Source organism: Paralichthys olivaceus, chromosome 14 (genome assembly GCF_024713975.1).
Source record: "Paralichthys olivaceus isolate ysfri-2021 chromosome 14, ASM2471397v2, whole genome shotgun sequence".
NCBI lineage: Eukaryota > Metazoa > Chordata > Actinopteri > Pleuronectiformes > Paralichthyidae > Paralichthys > Paralichthys olivaceus.
The window spans coordinates 11,903,866-11,919,454 of NC_091106.1; the positions used below are offsets into that span (position 1 = coordinate 11,903,866).

Genomic DNA, 15,589 nt, shown 5'->3' on the forward strand with positions numbered 1-15,589 from the left:
AAGACGCAGCCAAGACACATGGATGAAAAACAAGACAGTTTCCATTATTCTCCATCTGTCTTTCTCATATATTATCACATAATGATGAGCCAGTTGCTTGAACAACATATGAAACATTTCAAGAAAAAAAAAAAGAGAAATGCTATTGGCTTCTGCTTTACCTCCCATATGGTGTAGAAAAATAATAGCTATACATAACAGGCTGAGCTGTTTCGATAGCGATGCACAGGAAACATTGTCGCTGCGGTCCTACTGTGCTGAAGTGCGGTTCAGTTAAATTCTACAATTATGACACATTCTCCATGCGACATATTCTCATTCTGCAGTAATGTGACATGAATCGCATCATGCTCCCGTTGCGTTATTTTCACAGAATACTATTTCCTTCTTGTGCTTCCTTGCAGAGCAGAAGGCACAGACACCACGCAGCTCCCCGGGGACTGGAGATTGTACTCAGCCATCAGACACATTCAGGTCCTTCATCAGTCAGGAAAGTAGCTTGGTATGTATTTCAAATTGTTCCCCATAAAGCACTCGGCTATAAAGCTGTCTTTGTCGCAAAAAGATTAATTGTCGAGGCTATGGGAAGAATGACTGTGTCGACTTAAAGCGAAATTAACAAGATGTTTCGGTTTGCACTCGCAGTAGATCACATTGTCCTACAGTAGGTTTTTCAAGGCTGTTTTCTGCAGGATGACACTATTGTAAATCAGCAGTGAGCTGCAGCATTGAGCTTTCTATTAAATACAAGTGTTAATAAAATGTTAATTGAATTCAAGACCCTTTTTTTTCACAAGTGGAGCAGTTTGGAAACAGCCAAGAATGAAACAAGATGGCTATGACTGAATTATTGTAAATGTTGCAGTCTATAATTTCATGTTTTGTTGATTTCTTAAAACTTTCCTTCATGTTAATTTGCACCTACGAGCTGCAGGAGATCAGTGTCGCTGAAAACGCTGCCTGTGCCAGTGATGTTCATGCAGCCGTTGCCAGAATCCGCTCTCAGATCCACTCTCACAACAAGCTCTCTGCCAGCATGAATCTGGCCAAGAGCTGAAGTCCCAAAGCCCGATATTCCGATGTTGGTGCATTTCTTTAAAAGTGAATGCCAGTGATGAAACTCCTCTCCCGTTCGGATTACAATAAGGATTTGTAATAAAGAGTCTGTAAGGTGTTTAAAGACTTTGGATGTGGATCCGCAGTGAATTTTGTCCTGATTTTGGTTGTTTTGCCAAGTTCATCACCTTTGGCAACACTTTTAATAGAATATTCATGAGTCTATGCAGTGAAAACTTTCTGTTTGTGCATCTGCTCCTATGAAAAAGTAAAGATGCATTATGCTTTATATTAATTTGTGTTTATTATACACAGAGATGCATTCAGACTTTGGCCTGAAGAGAAAGGATGAGGATGGAATAGACTGACTCATGACTCGCAGGTAAGGAGGTGATGGTGTCTGCGAAGCTTTACTTTTAATTATCAGAATAACCTTTTGCACCAAACACCAAGCAGTTTCTCAGGAAATAAAAATCAGACAGTCTAGACTTTTGAGTTCATTCAATTGGATTCTGAATATGAGACCCCATCCTTTCTCCTTTTCAGTTTTCTAAGAGCGAGACAGACGTGTAGGGTTGTTTGTCTGGCAGAGGTTTGCGCTCTACTAGTTCAGATCAGTCCTGAAAACAAAATTCTGTGTCTTCTTGTTCTTTGAGAACTATTTTATCATCAAGTCGAGCCTGTTGGGCCACAGAAATAAAATACTTCAGTTCAGAAAAAAGAAATCTCCCTCTGCTTTGATGGGGACCCTCTGAATGTCTCATTAGTTCCACTCACTGGTCACATTTTACACCCCACTGTATACAAAGCTGTTTCAGACTGGTTCAACCTGGGAGAAAATGTGGAAAACACATTAGATGGACTTTGTCAAGTAATAACTGTCAAAATTTGCTTTAATCATAACTTCCAGGTGACTGATTTTGACTAAAGGTATGTTATGTACATAGAGCTCATGTTCAGCCCTCCTGAAGGGATGGAGGTAAGGACACAGTTTTATTAACTGTAGCTAACGATTCCCAAAAAGAATGGAATGGATAGTTCAACATTTTTGGAAATGTCTTATTCACTATCTCACCAAGGGAACCAAACAGAAGTCAATATCATTAATTATTGCAACATCATTTTCATCAGAGCAGCATAACAAAAGTTCAATATATATTGATACATTGCTTATGCATTGTGTTAGTATATTGAGGAGGTATATAACATAATTAATCTAAACCACAAGCTTCACTTAGCAGCAAAAATCAGTCTTTAAAATAACCACAGCTTGTCATTTCTACTCTTTGTTTTATCAAGGGAGTTTTTTTTATATCTGTATTTGCGTTTATGTGCTGCAAACCTTTATTTTACAAACTAACCAAGTAAGACGTACATTCATGTTCAAATTGTACATTAGAAATGTTGTCAGTTTACTGATGTTATGGTTGTAGAGATCATGTGGAGATCAGAATCCAGCTCATCAGGAGCAATGGGATGCACATGGGATCTCAGCTGGTGGCAATCATCTGAGGCTGGGAGGGTTTATAAGGAGGTTTGGTTTCCTTGCTCAGTTTCTTTGTTTGCCTCAGAGGGTCAACACCTTCAGTTGATCCTCTGAGTTTGTGTTGTTGGTTTTGTTTATTCTAAGACTTTGTCATCTGCTCATTGTTATTCACACCGTTACCTTTCAGAACCCAAGTACCCATGTTGTTGCAGTGTTCTGTTAGTTTCACCAACAGCAGCCCCTTTGTACCACGTTTAGTTTTTCTAACGTAAAAATGTTCATAATTAAATGTATGTATTTTATTTGTTGTTTTTTTTATGCATTCTTGTTTACTAAAGTCTATAGTTAAACTGTAAAATATCAAACCAAGACAACATTGTCATTTTATGTAAATAAACATATTAGCTGATATATTGGTATTGGAAATGTTTTACTCCCATAATATGTATCTGCATCGTCATCAGCCCCTGAAAATGTTCAGGCACTACTCCCTTGTTTCCAATCTTTCTACACTACAACTACAACAGGGATATTGATCTTCATATCTATCTCGCTGTGAGAAAACTAATATGTGTATATATATCTCAGCATGTACCTTTCCTAAGTCATAAGAAGACATACTAATGAGAAAAGAAAAGCAGTAATATATATATATATATATATATATATATATATATATATATATATATATATATATAGTTAAACAGAGGGTGCACAAATGCCATCACACTCTGCCGTCATGTGATGACACCATCTGCTTATGGGTTCAGACTGGCTGAGAGAAAGCGAGAGAGACATCCTCAGATATGCAGTGCGCCATTCTCACTAATTCAGTCAACGGCTGCGTGAACAAATAAATGATGGCAGCGCGCTCTTTCGTGGCAGCTCTCGTGCTCAGTGCCTTATTTTCTGGAATAATTGCACCTATTTGTTCTTAACAAGACAATAAAAGCTCATTTCAGAAGGTTGAGGTGAGAGTGTGAGGTGAGAGTCTGTCTCCATCTATCTCCATCCCAAGGACAAGCTGATTGTCTCTGGCTAAAAGCTGCAATCTCCATACAGAGCATCCCCCTGCTTGTCAGATGAGCGCTGACAGATTATAACTGGGGGATTCATAAAGAGACAGGGGGTGGATCTAGGGGAATTACTGTACTGCATTTGATGCACACCCAGCCAAAATGTCAGACTCAGGGCAGAAAGGCTTGCTGCATTCACAAACTAGTGCAAACCAAGGACACAGTGTCATCCTACATCCTCTCAGAATCAATTCTGACACGTCGACATCCGTCACACAGAAATATCCCTACACATTATAGATTGAAAGTTTTATGCATCAGAAATCCAGTTTTTGTTATGACTCTGAGCCCTGAACTCTGAAAGACTTTGGGAGATTTGGATTTTCGGTTTATGGATTTTTTTTTTCCTTGTGTTTTGGATTTGTGTTTGGTTGCTCCATTCTGATTTCTGTTTCCTGTTTTATTTTGAAATGATGCTCCTTGTGTCTCCAGCCTGATTTCCTGCCTTTGTCCTGTTCTCCCATCCTTTGTGATCATCTGCATCTCTTCCTCATGTGTTTCACCTTTTGTTCAATCTTCTCTTGTCTAAGTCTCTGTAATTATTCCTCTTGTTCTGTATCTGTTGTGTGTGACAGAGCTTTTCCAAGTGTTTCTCTGTGTAGAAGATGATTTGTTCTTTACATTTTTTTAGAACCTTTGTTGTATTAGAGGATATGTTTTGTTTTTTTCTCTGAAACTTTGAGACAGTCTTTGTAAAAAGCAAAGTTCAACACCTCCGAAATTGTAAATTATAAATCTCATCTATTTCCCAGCAAAAAAAACAGGCACATTTCTTAATTGTTACCTCCCCTCGGTTATGTTTTCATCTGCATTTGTTTGTTAGCAGGATTACACAAAAAACTGCTCAACCAGTTTCCACGGAAGTTAGCGGAGAGGTAGAGCATTTTTGAACATTCTGGTTTTATTATAATGTAGACTGAAAGGAAAGATTTGCCATTTACACATCCAGTCTTGATCCTCCTCTCCACTGCTCAAACCCCCGAAAACAACCACTCACATCTGGCTTTTGTCTGCAGTGGGTGTTCACTCCTGGGTCAAATAACTCTGCAGTAGATTCAGGTTTTTATCTGCTCCTGCTCTGGCATCACTGAGCAGTGATGAAAACATGACACTTTGGCACTCAGTAACAAATAAAATAGGCATATTTACTAAATGTGAAACTGCTTCTTTAAATATTTGCTTTTTTCATTTTGTGCTTTGCTTTTTGTTTTTTACTTTCAGTGTAAAGTGCTTCTTTTTTTCTGTTGCAGGTTGTGAAGCATTATGATGACGACAGGAAGTCGTATTCCTTGTGGACAATAAAAGCTTTAACTTGTGCTGAAGCATCTACGTCTCATTTTTTTTTGATATGTAAAAATATCCTCAGGTAAAAGCACTTTAACTTGCATCTGATATTAGACATGTTACAGTATTACTTTTTTTTTTTGTTTGTTTGGCCAGCGGCATCGCCTCAAGTAAACTCACTTAAATTTGGAAACACACTCCACAAATTCACGACTGCACCTTATTCCAGCCGTGTTGAGAGGCCTTGTCATCTGGCGGCCGCTGTCATTACCCACCTGACTGCACCTTGTGTCTGCTCCCAGCCCACTAATAAATGGTTCACTTAGTCCTGCCAACACGAACATGTTAGTTCATTAAGCTAGTCGAGCCCGCTGCTGCCGCTCTGGCCAAATGTCACAGGTACTTTACGAGCCCAACCCGTCACGCTGCCTCCGGAATATACTTCTGCAGCGAGTCATAGCTCACAGCATATGTCATTTTCTGAGTGGTAGTCATAATGAATGGTGCCATCTGTGGCTCCGCATATCTGAGATTGATAGGAGCAATACAGGGACGCCTGCAGTTCGGATAATTGTTCATGAAAGCCTCCTTTCTGGATTTGTTTGTTGATATTTGATTTGCGAAGCAATAAATCGATAGCCTTGTAAAGCCAGGGCGCCTCGCAACACGTTCGACTCCAGCGGCTCGCAGGCCCAGAGAGTCAGATTTAGTGCAGAATATCATCCGTTTCTTATCTTTTTTTGGGGGGGATTTGGAGAATAGGCTCAATTGCACAGCAGACTCATTTCATCAAAAAAAACATGCACGTCTCATTCTGGCATTTCTTGAATTCACTTGCACCGTGATGTACACTCCACACAGCCTGTCACGCAGCACGGCGTATATCTTCCTTCATATCTCTGGATCTAAATATTGGAAATACAAAGACACCAAAGTGGGTCAGGATCTAGGCGAGCACCCAGAAATGTTCAATGATGCAAAACAGTGCATGGTGATAACTCTAACACGCAGTCCCCCCCCCCCCCCCCCCCCCCCCCCCTCAGCCAGGGACAGCTACCTGAGCAAACGGAGGGCTGTTTAGACAGCTGCCTGATAAGCCAGAATAGAAAATGAGGGCTTATAATCACCCAGGTCTAAAAAGGGGGCTCTTCACCAGCATCGCACTTTTGCTGAAATGGTGTGCAGAGTTAGAGTCCTTGACGTGTTTTGATGATTTTCATGTTTCCCTCGCGACAGCGGGCTGGGATCTAAGCCAGGTGACAAAGGGTAAAGATGTATAGCTTGAGCTGCAGTTTATTTTTCGGGGAGGGGGGGGAGTTGTGTGTTACTGTACACAGCACTGATCTTAGCTTCCTTTTGCACAAAAACCTGCCCCCCAGCTCATTAGAGCTATTTTTGGAGAGATGATGAGTTTTGACATGTTGTGCTGCTTGGCACATTTGGATAAAGTAAGCGGCAAGTGATCTGGGCTAACCATGTTTTCTACCGATGGAGTCATCTCATATAAAAAGACATCCCAAACGAACACAAGCTCGTTTAACGCGAGAGATGTTTTTAAGTTCGTAACATTGTAGGAAATGTTTTGCAGGATGTAGCTGCCCTTGAAACTTGAGTAGTGTTTTTTAATATGCCACAAAAAAGAATAAGAAAATATTCCATTTCCATCCCTTCTAATGATTTTCAACTGTTTGGGCTCAAGGTCTGAAATTGCCTCAAGTCTCTCTTATGGAAAACTAAACCAATCTTCTCTGAATAATGTCTTAAAAACAAACAGTAGAGTCTGAGATCTGGTCCCACTGAGAGTGTTTTCATGCATAATGCAGATACAAGCTGCTAAATACATCTACATATTCAGATTACAAAAAGCTCTATTTATGAATAAACATAATATTTCCTTGGCAACTGGGCTTCTGTTGAACACGGAAGGCAGAAGTGAACAGGATGAGGTGATTATATGCCACAATATTCTGGTTAATGATGGCAGAGTGATGCAGAGCTTATCTGTTCCACTGGATTGGACATAAAGCCAGACTTACTGTTCATGCAGCCTATGTTAATCTAAACAGGATTTAGCACGTATAGTCTGTGTGTTTCCCAATACAGGGGCGGCCTCCTTTGAAAGGACACAGTCTTAGTGGCCTAAGAAGGTGGCGGCCTTTGTTTGCCAGGGAGGCTGAACCGAAATTAGACGACCTGGTCCACGGATGATTCCGTTGATTCGTGTCACCAGCTTAACCCACCCTTACCACTGTTTTCCCTGCAACAGAGCTGCAGATGCTACGAGAAAGTTTGAATGCCTCTTAGCTGTTTTAACATGTGTGCCATTAGCTGTTTACTTGAGCCTGATACCTCCGATACCACCTTGATCTTTGAGAGAGAAATTCTCATAGAAGTTCAATGAGTCCTGGGTTAGGTTGGCCCAAGACGGATCCACTTGTTGCAGCCTTTGCTGCGTGGGGATGCAAGGACGCATTTGTCGGCTGCATTTGAAGGAGAAATGGAGCATTGTGACACAATTGGTCTTCAAACAAAGGATTCTGTCCCTGAATTGAAACCCAGCTTATTGAATTGTCCTCATTCAGTGTCAAAGGTCAGTTCTGTGACACTTTCCATTGAATGTAAAATATTTCTTCTAAATAGATCCAAACAAATCCACTAACAATATAATTATTACCTCCACCACAGAGGTTATGTTTTCAACCCATTTGTGGGTCTGTTGGGGTTGTAATCAAGTTCACAGAAAAACAGCTAAACAGATGACAACAAAAGGAAGGATGACGGAAGAATCCAGCACATTTTCAGGTGGCAGATCCAGGAATCGTTTTCTCTATAACATATTGTAAGAGCGAGGGCGTTTTCAACATATTTACAGATTGCAAGGAATAATTCATGGATCTTTTCTTAAGAAGTCCGACATAGTTAGAGAGTTGATATCTATAAGTGTGTGTGTAATTTGGTGCAGCTTGATTTTGATTTAATGGAACTGTTGGCCTTGAAGAGGGTATGTGCTCTACTGAGTGATTTTCTACTGTTAAATAAAATACAATGATTCTTTTCTCAATTTTGCTCAATTCTAAATTGTGCAGAGCCGAGTGCACTCAAAAAGCCTTTGCTTCATTGCAAGTGCGTATGTGTCACTGTTGGATCAACAGAAAACATCATTTATGGTTTCCGAAATATTATGAAGAGGATTTAGATGTAAAATTTACAGATTACAGAGGATGGCTTATTAATTGTAAACCACACAAGAGTCAAATCCTAAATCTGTGTCGTGAACCTGTGTAAAACTGTGACACTCTCAACCTCAGCAGTTGTTTACTAATACATGGATGAAGCTTCTCCGCCTCATTCACCGCTTTGTGTCACAGCGTTCATCTTCTTTCTCACTGTTTCACAACAAAAACTTATTGTTGTTATTATTTTTCTTCAGCTGAACCAATCATAGAAAACCTAACGACCATTCAGCTTAGGAACTACACTTGAGATGTAAAAGATGAGAGCACCACAGGTGGATCAGGATCTAAAAGTCTGTATTTTAGCTCTTTTCCTCTACAGCTGATCCCCCCCGTAAGTTACGGTATAAAAGGCAACGTTGGATAAATGCCTCGAACAGAAGAGAGCGTGATGTAGCTGTCAAGATTCAGAGTCACTGACATCCCCCGATGGAGCCTTTTTGTTTTTAGATTGTATTTCCTCTCACAGCCGAGGAATCACTGCACAGCCGATGGATCCGATCTGGATTTTAAAAAAACTACCCACAGCGACTATCACTCAGTGGGCAAGGTGATCCATTCAGCCCACACAAAAACAGTCGACTATTGATTCATGCAGTTAAGGTCATGTTCGAGTAATTTTGTCCCTGGCAGCCTTAATGAGGAGCGTATGGAAAGAGTCGACATTTTCTACAGGGAACTATGGAGGCACAAAAGTCAAATTAGTCAGAAGTGTCACATCTGCTAAGGACAGGGAGTGAGTCAACAACCAATCAGCACGCTACGTTCAGTTTGTGTGTCAACTCTCCCACATTCAACTCATAGCTGCATGTGATATTATTAGATTAGACTTTTATAGCTTTAGACATAACTTATCAAAACTCTAGTCTCCATAACTTAGACCCAATCTATGACACATATGGACAGAAAATGTGGTAAAAGGTGATCAGACGAGTGACAAATAATTAATGAAGTAACTAAAATCGAATGTAGAGATAAACACAGGTTTTAACTTTGAACTTAATTGATTACAACATATAGATTTGATAAAATAATCCTTTATTCTTCTCACAGAGTTGAAAAAATCTCTTTATCACTTTAATAAATCATGAGTTAACATGCAATATAAAAATAGTAATAGAATAGAAATAATAAAGACAAAGCCTAAAGTAAGCCTTGTGAAATAGTAAACTACATTTATTTTTCCCTTTTCCTCAACATGTTTCCAATTTTCTTAACGCACATGATGATGATGTATATCTACGTTTAGTCACTTCTGGGCCTTAACAGTGTGAGTGACCATCATTTCAAAATCCAATCATGAGCAGCCGAAAGTCTCCACAGCCAGACTCCAGACGTTACTGAATTATTCCTCCACCGCTGCTTTGTTTTTGTGCTAAAATGCCCATAGGGTTTCTGCAGTAAGCTGCTGAAGTCCATTACGAGCTTGGGTTGACCTCACCCTATCAGCGCGGCGACCCGCAGGGCTGCGTTAGTGCTTTGTCTCAAAGTGAAAGTCGTGCACATCATTTTCAGGACCACATAAAATGCAACAGTGCAGTAACTGCACATGGACCCACCGTGACACTTTCTAATTAATACTCTTTTCAGTGCTTCTTTTCAGACATAATTTGTCACCATGATGTTTGAATGGGAAATGAAAAAAAATCAAGTTTATGTGAATGTAATCGCTTCATGAATTATTTTTTAAAAGGTCAGTTTTGCATGTTTCCAATTTGATTGATGTTTTCAAGGGTTAAGTCGAAAACGGATTCCGCCACTCAAGGGCAACCCCTCACAAAACACAATGACAAAAAACATGGAGTCATCAGTCGACCTGAAAACCTTCCAAGCCTTTGAAGTATTGGCATTATGTTGCGGGGTTGTGATGTAATTATGAAAGTAAAAAGAAAGTCTTGTGTGGAGCGGCTGCTGTTCTAATCACCTCACGTGTGCAGCCTGCCAAAAGTAAGACATCCAACTATATAGACGATTATGAGGCTCGGGTGAAAATTGCTATTCTGTATAGTGAGTGCTGCTGGAGACCCGGTGAAGATGAAAAATGCATGTCAATAGTGAAAAAAAAAGAAGATCCCAGCTTCCCTGAGGGGCGCTGAAGCTATGAACCACAAGAAAGAGATTAACCAGTGCAGCTGTGAGAGGGAGGGAGAGGTGGGGCTGCTTCCTGTTCTCCCACCGCTCTCCCTCTCCAGCAGATCATCTCTAAATTGATTTATTTTTTAATAAATGTTCAGCGACAGGTGTAATCTAATGGGGCAAATAATTTTTGTCAACATGAAGGGCCCAGAGGACGGCTCGTTCTCACGATGATAAATCCAAGTGTGAAGAGCGAAGGGGGTTAGAAATGGATTCATTTTGACAAAACACAAACGTTTCATTTTGTGGCATTTATTTTTGCCGCTAAATGTGGAGCAATAAATCCCTTTGTTATTGTATTAGGCAGAATGTGAAACAGATTTAAGACACTGATCGTGATCATGGATAATCATAACCACCAGATTGCTACAATATACAATATCCTTACATAGCTCTACCATTATAGTTGTCGTTAATGCTCCCCTCATGTCTGTTTGACATTTTCTTTTGTATAGACCCTTTAAACACTGAGATATGTCTGCATTCATTTTAGATAATATCTTTTCTCATAAGTGTTTAAATATAATTTTGTTTATTTACCCTGTTGCACCTCTTGGTAGGATGATCCCTCACTTTTGAGGTTTCTTTTTTTTTTCTGTAAAAAGTGTTTTTTGGTTCTTTCTTCTTCTTGCTGAGGGTCAAAGGCAGATTATGTCTCACCTTGTTAAGCCCCATGAGGGAAATAGGGATTTGTGAATATGGTCAATACAAATAAAATGTGATTGATTGGTTGATTGATTGAAGCAGCTGCAGTAACAGCAGGGTAGGAGCTCTAACCAGAATCATTCCTCATCTAAATGTTATTGGCTTCACAGTGGAATGGATGATGTGAGGCAGAATTCTCCTCCACAGCCTTTCACCTGTCTGGAACTCACCATGATTCACACCTTCTGCAGGGGATCAACTCTGAAAATAAGTGGGCGAAAAAACTTATTTTATATCCATCAATCTTCAGCGGGGCAATGTGGTGGACTGCTGCGTGCTCCAGCTCATCAATCTATCAACGTCAGGGAGGAAATCCAGGGGATTGCTCTCAACTCCGGTTCCTCGCACTCGCCCATCTTTGGGATTCTTATCACCCCGACTATTCAGACCACTAACTCTGTGTCAGCTCATGAGGCATCAACAAGCTCCAGCGCTCTGACTCCACCAAACACCCCCTGCAGGGGCAGAAGGGATGGGCACTCGGCTGGTTGATTGTCAGGGCCATTATGTCCCTCCCCGCACCCCGCAGTCCTCGCTTCCACAATTCCCTCCATTAACAAGGTGGTTTGCTTTCCACTTCTGCTTTGATGTGTCACACTCTGCGGCAGATTTGTTCTTAATATGTGTGACAGAATCGGCTTAACTGTCAGAGAGAGTGAGAGGAAGGGTTTTTTTTTTTCGTCTTTGGAGCAACAGCAGCCGTTCAACCCCAACATCATAAAACCGGTTCATTATACTGTGGATGAATCATCACATGTGATCAAGATTGTGTCGCACTGCACCCGGGGGACAAACCTGAACAAATAAAAACATAAAAACAACAGCTCCTGAGTGATGCTCTATATTTTTTACTTAAAGGGATGGTACAATGCATGTGTAACTTTGTCAATGAAAACAACAACAAAACATCTTGTTCAAGTAAGTCGTAAAGCGGCATGGGATCATGGGAGTTGTGAAAATCTACGTGACTCAGGTGCAAATAATATTCATAGATGAGGTCATGCATTAAAGTATTATTCCAGTTTCTCAACAAGTGGTAATGAATCATTGTGATCCTTCACAAGGGACCAATACAAACAGTGGAAAAAACTGCTGACTGGCTAACTGTCCAGCTGCGTGTCCTTCATCATATGTCTTTTTCATCTGAAGTTACAGAAGAGACGGAAAAAGTCACAGGTTAAAAGAATATGATGCAGTGAAAAGATGACAAAAATGAAACGTCCAGTTACCGTGAATAAAATTGTGGGTTTGAAAATTGTTGGAAACATTTTGAAATAAAGAAAATATGAGAACAAACAAGTCAATAAAATATAAGTAGTTTTTTTAGGAACTTCAAAGAAGACTTAATTATTTATTTTCTTGCTGAGAGTTAGATGTGTATTCTCTAAAAGCTTCTTTTTTTTCCTAATATGTTTTCAATAATTCATTCATCTGGAAGAAACTTGATTCTACATTAATTGTGGATTTGTTCTGGGAGTAACGCGTGCAATAATCCAATCACAGTGTATCTTCGATTTCCTTTAAAAGCCAGTGGATATTTGCTTTTTGATTTGCCAGGTAGTAACAGAAAGCTTCTCTGCAGAAGAAACACTTTCACTTCAGGCACAAGTTGGCCATCTGTGTGTGTAACAGGCAGCGTGTTTACATATTGTGCACCTGCCTGTGTCAGTTCATTTTACTTTCTTAATAATATGCCCTTAGAATAATAGTGAAACATGGCACCACTGACTCCAGACCAGGTTTTTATTGGTCAAAAGTGCAACCACACTGTCTCCTGACTAAAAGTGAATATAGATTGAGCATATGGTGTCGGAAATATTAGTTTCTGATGGAGGAAGGTCGTGTCTCAAGTCGCAAAGACTCGGAAAGTCTGCCAAAATGTTGCTTCATGAACTCATGAGTTGCTGATGTCATCATTCAAAACATAAAACAATTAGAGTCATTTTACTAGCTTGTCAAATGTTACACTTTTGTCACTTGACAACTGTACGTCCCTTCTCACAAACATCTTACAGAATACTTTTGGCATCTATCACTAAACCTCTTGAGGGTTTTTTATAATTAACGTGTATATGACTGTACGGAGATAACAACAATGCAGCAGTTTAAGACCAACACCCATCTGTGCAAGTGTAATGCCAAATAAACCACGTGGGTGCTGGACGAGAAAATGTCAGCTGCACTGGTCTGAATGTTGCAAGACACAGTCCTGCATTGTGCTTCTCTGGTTGTGATTGCACATGTGGTTTATTCACTCAGCCACTCTGAATGCACTAAAATGGGTTTGGGTATTTAAATGTGGTCAAACTACACACTGTGGTCATTCCTGCAGTCATGGGTGTACAATAACCCGACCATAGCATCCTCACATGCGATATGACAGAGAATATTACAAATGTAGATATGGGTAAATAAAGCCAAATGAGATGCAAGTCGTTTTCAAGCCAAATGTGGATCTACAGGAACATGATCTCATTAAATTCTGCCTTCAAAGCTTTAATAACTCATGGGGGGGATCAGTGCAGAGAGAAAGATGTAAATGTGAGAGCTCCCTCCTCAGTCAGATAAACTCCACAGTGTGTGGGATTCAAATACATGGTCAGTGTTTGCTGTGCACTTTGATCCAGTGTGAAGAACCCGACGTGCATTTGTGCCACAGTGATTAAAACTTGTTTCACAGAAGCATGGAGGAGCAGGGGGACTCACTCTTTTCACTCCTTCCCAGGCTGCGTCCAACATGGGGTCTAACACGAGGCGACAGCATGGCTGCAGGTGAAGCTTAGAAAGAGTAAGGAGCATGTGAGCAGAGTTAATCACATGAGCAGCGGCTCGCACATCTGTCAGGTTAATGAAGCAATGCCCGAGGGAATAATGATGAGTCCTCATACAGCTGCAGGAAGTTTGCCACCGAGTTTACAATCAACAGGGTTGTAACACATCCTGGGTGATTCTACGTTTGCGGAGAGGACTTGATTATAAATGTTTATTTTATTTAAAAGACGAACATGACACCATCATTAGAAGCACTTCCAGGTTTCACATGGATTGGATTAAGAGCTGATGGGAGAGTAAAGCGATATTTCCATCTGGTGTTACGATCAATGGCAAACGACATCACTGAGGGACGGTAATGGACACATGGATCTCCAGATTCACACCGATGGAATGATGCTGGCAGAGGCATCCTCGTGGTGCTGTGTAAACAGACATGAGCTCAGACACTTTGTATGATAACAGCAATTTACAGTGATCGATTTTCCAGCTAAATCCACATTCATATTCCAAACCATCAACATCACAGTCCAGCAGGAACAAAATGTGCAGCATGTTCATCTTGTACCTGAGTATCCTGAGTACCTCGAGCCACTTCCTCCGCGTGTGTGCAGAGATGGATTTCAGATCTCTGTGACTGAATAAGATGGAATACTTTAGTTGACTACCAGCATGAAGCCGAAACTAAATAATTAAGGTTTATAATCTGGACAACACAAAGCTGAGCAAACAGAGAAAACACTGATTGTATGATTTTCCATTATCAGTCTTTGTATCTTGCCACAATATATTTCATCTTAATAAATACTGTCATCTTCACTTTTGCAAACTCATCAGTCAAGACAATACATGTTCTTCAGAATAATGAGAAAATGAAAAAGTTGTTTTTTCAGTTTGTCTTTTTTTACATTTGTTAAAAGATAACAAGATTTTTGGAAACATTAACATAGTTATCCTGCAAACAGCCAGGTACTGTGTGTTCAACACATCCAAGAATCAAATGCCACACTCTCACCATTGTGTACAAATACACATAATTTTGACCACACAGACTTTAGGCTATACAAAGATGTTCTACATGACTGCTCCCCAAAAGTGGTCACCATCTGGTGGCTGGCTCCATTATATATTAAAAAAAATCCCACCTCCTCCATGTTAGTGGATGGGACAGGGACCAAACAAAAAAATCAGTACACAGTAAGCATGTGTGTTGATGTGACTTCGATACTGTGGCTCCATCCCCTGATCCTCATCCCGTTACTGGCTCCAAATGCACAAGATGGTGGCGTCCACATCCAAGATGTCTTGGCCTCCTTTCTGGACAGTGGAAGAAAGTGTCATCCATCTTTATAACCAGTCTATCATTTTGTTAGTGTAGGATTTAGTCAAATCCGTGATTGAGTTTGTTACAAGACTAAATCCATGTTGCAGTTTTCAAACTTTCCCTTCAGAAATAAAATACATTTCAAGGCTTTAAAGCAACACACTCCACTAACTCTAGAGGCGAGCGTGCGTCCTAATTTACCCTCCGTCAGGCTTTACTTCGTATATCTGCTTCAACTTGTTTATCATTACCTTTATTTATTTCTGTGGCAGGGACTGTGCAAGTAGGGATGAAGGCAGACTGCAGTACAGCTAATTTGACAAGAATCCACTGAAGCCCCAAAATAATCTCCCCTTCCTCCCACCGCAGAAAGCTAATACTCCATCATGTCTGCATTTGTGAGATCTGAAATAAAGAATATGACAGTAATCAAGTAGATTGTGCTCGATTATTTTGTTTTTAAACAGCTCCAGGGCAAAACACAATGAAGAATGTATAATGGGTGTTATCTAATTCT

At 40.2% G+C, this 15,589-nt stretch overlaps 1 protein-coding gene across 15 annotated transcripts in view; it reads left to right on the plus strand.

Annotated features, from left to right (window-relative positions):
* khdrbs2 (KH domain containing, RNA binding, signal transduction associated 2) overlaps positions 1–4,934 on the plus strand; it is a 73,756-nt gene extending 68,822 nt beyond the window's left edge. For 8 of the 15 annotated variants that reach the window (XM_069538395.1, XM_069538396.1, XM_069538406.1 and 5 more), the window contains one exon: positions 410–4,934. The gene's annotated coding sequence lies outside the window, so the exon portion shown is untranslated. Of the gene's footprint in view, positions 1–404 lie in introns of all 15 variants that reach the window. The other 7 variants (XM_069538404.1, XM_069538399.1, XM_069538403.1 and 4 more) reach the window with 5 other exon arrangements.
* The last annotated feature ends 10,655 nt before the right edge of the window (positions 4,935–15,589 follow it).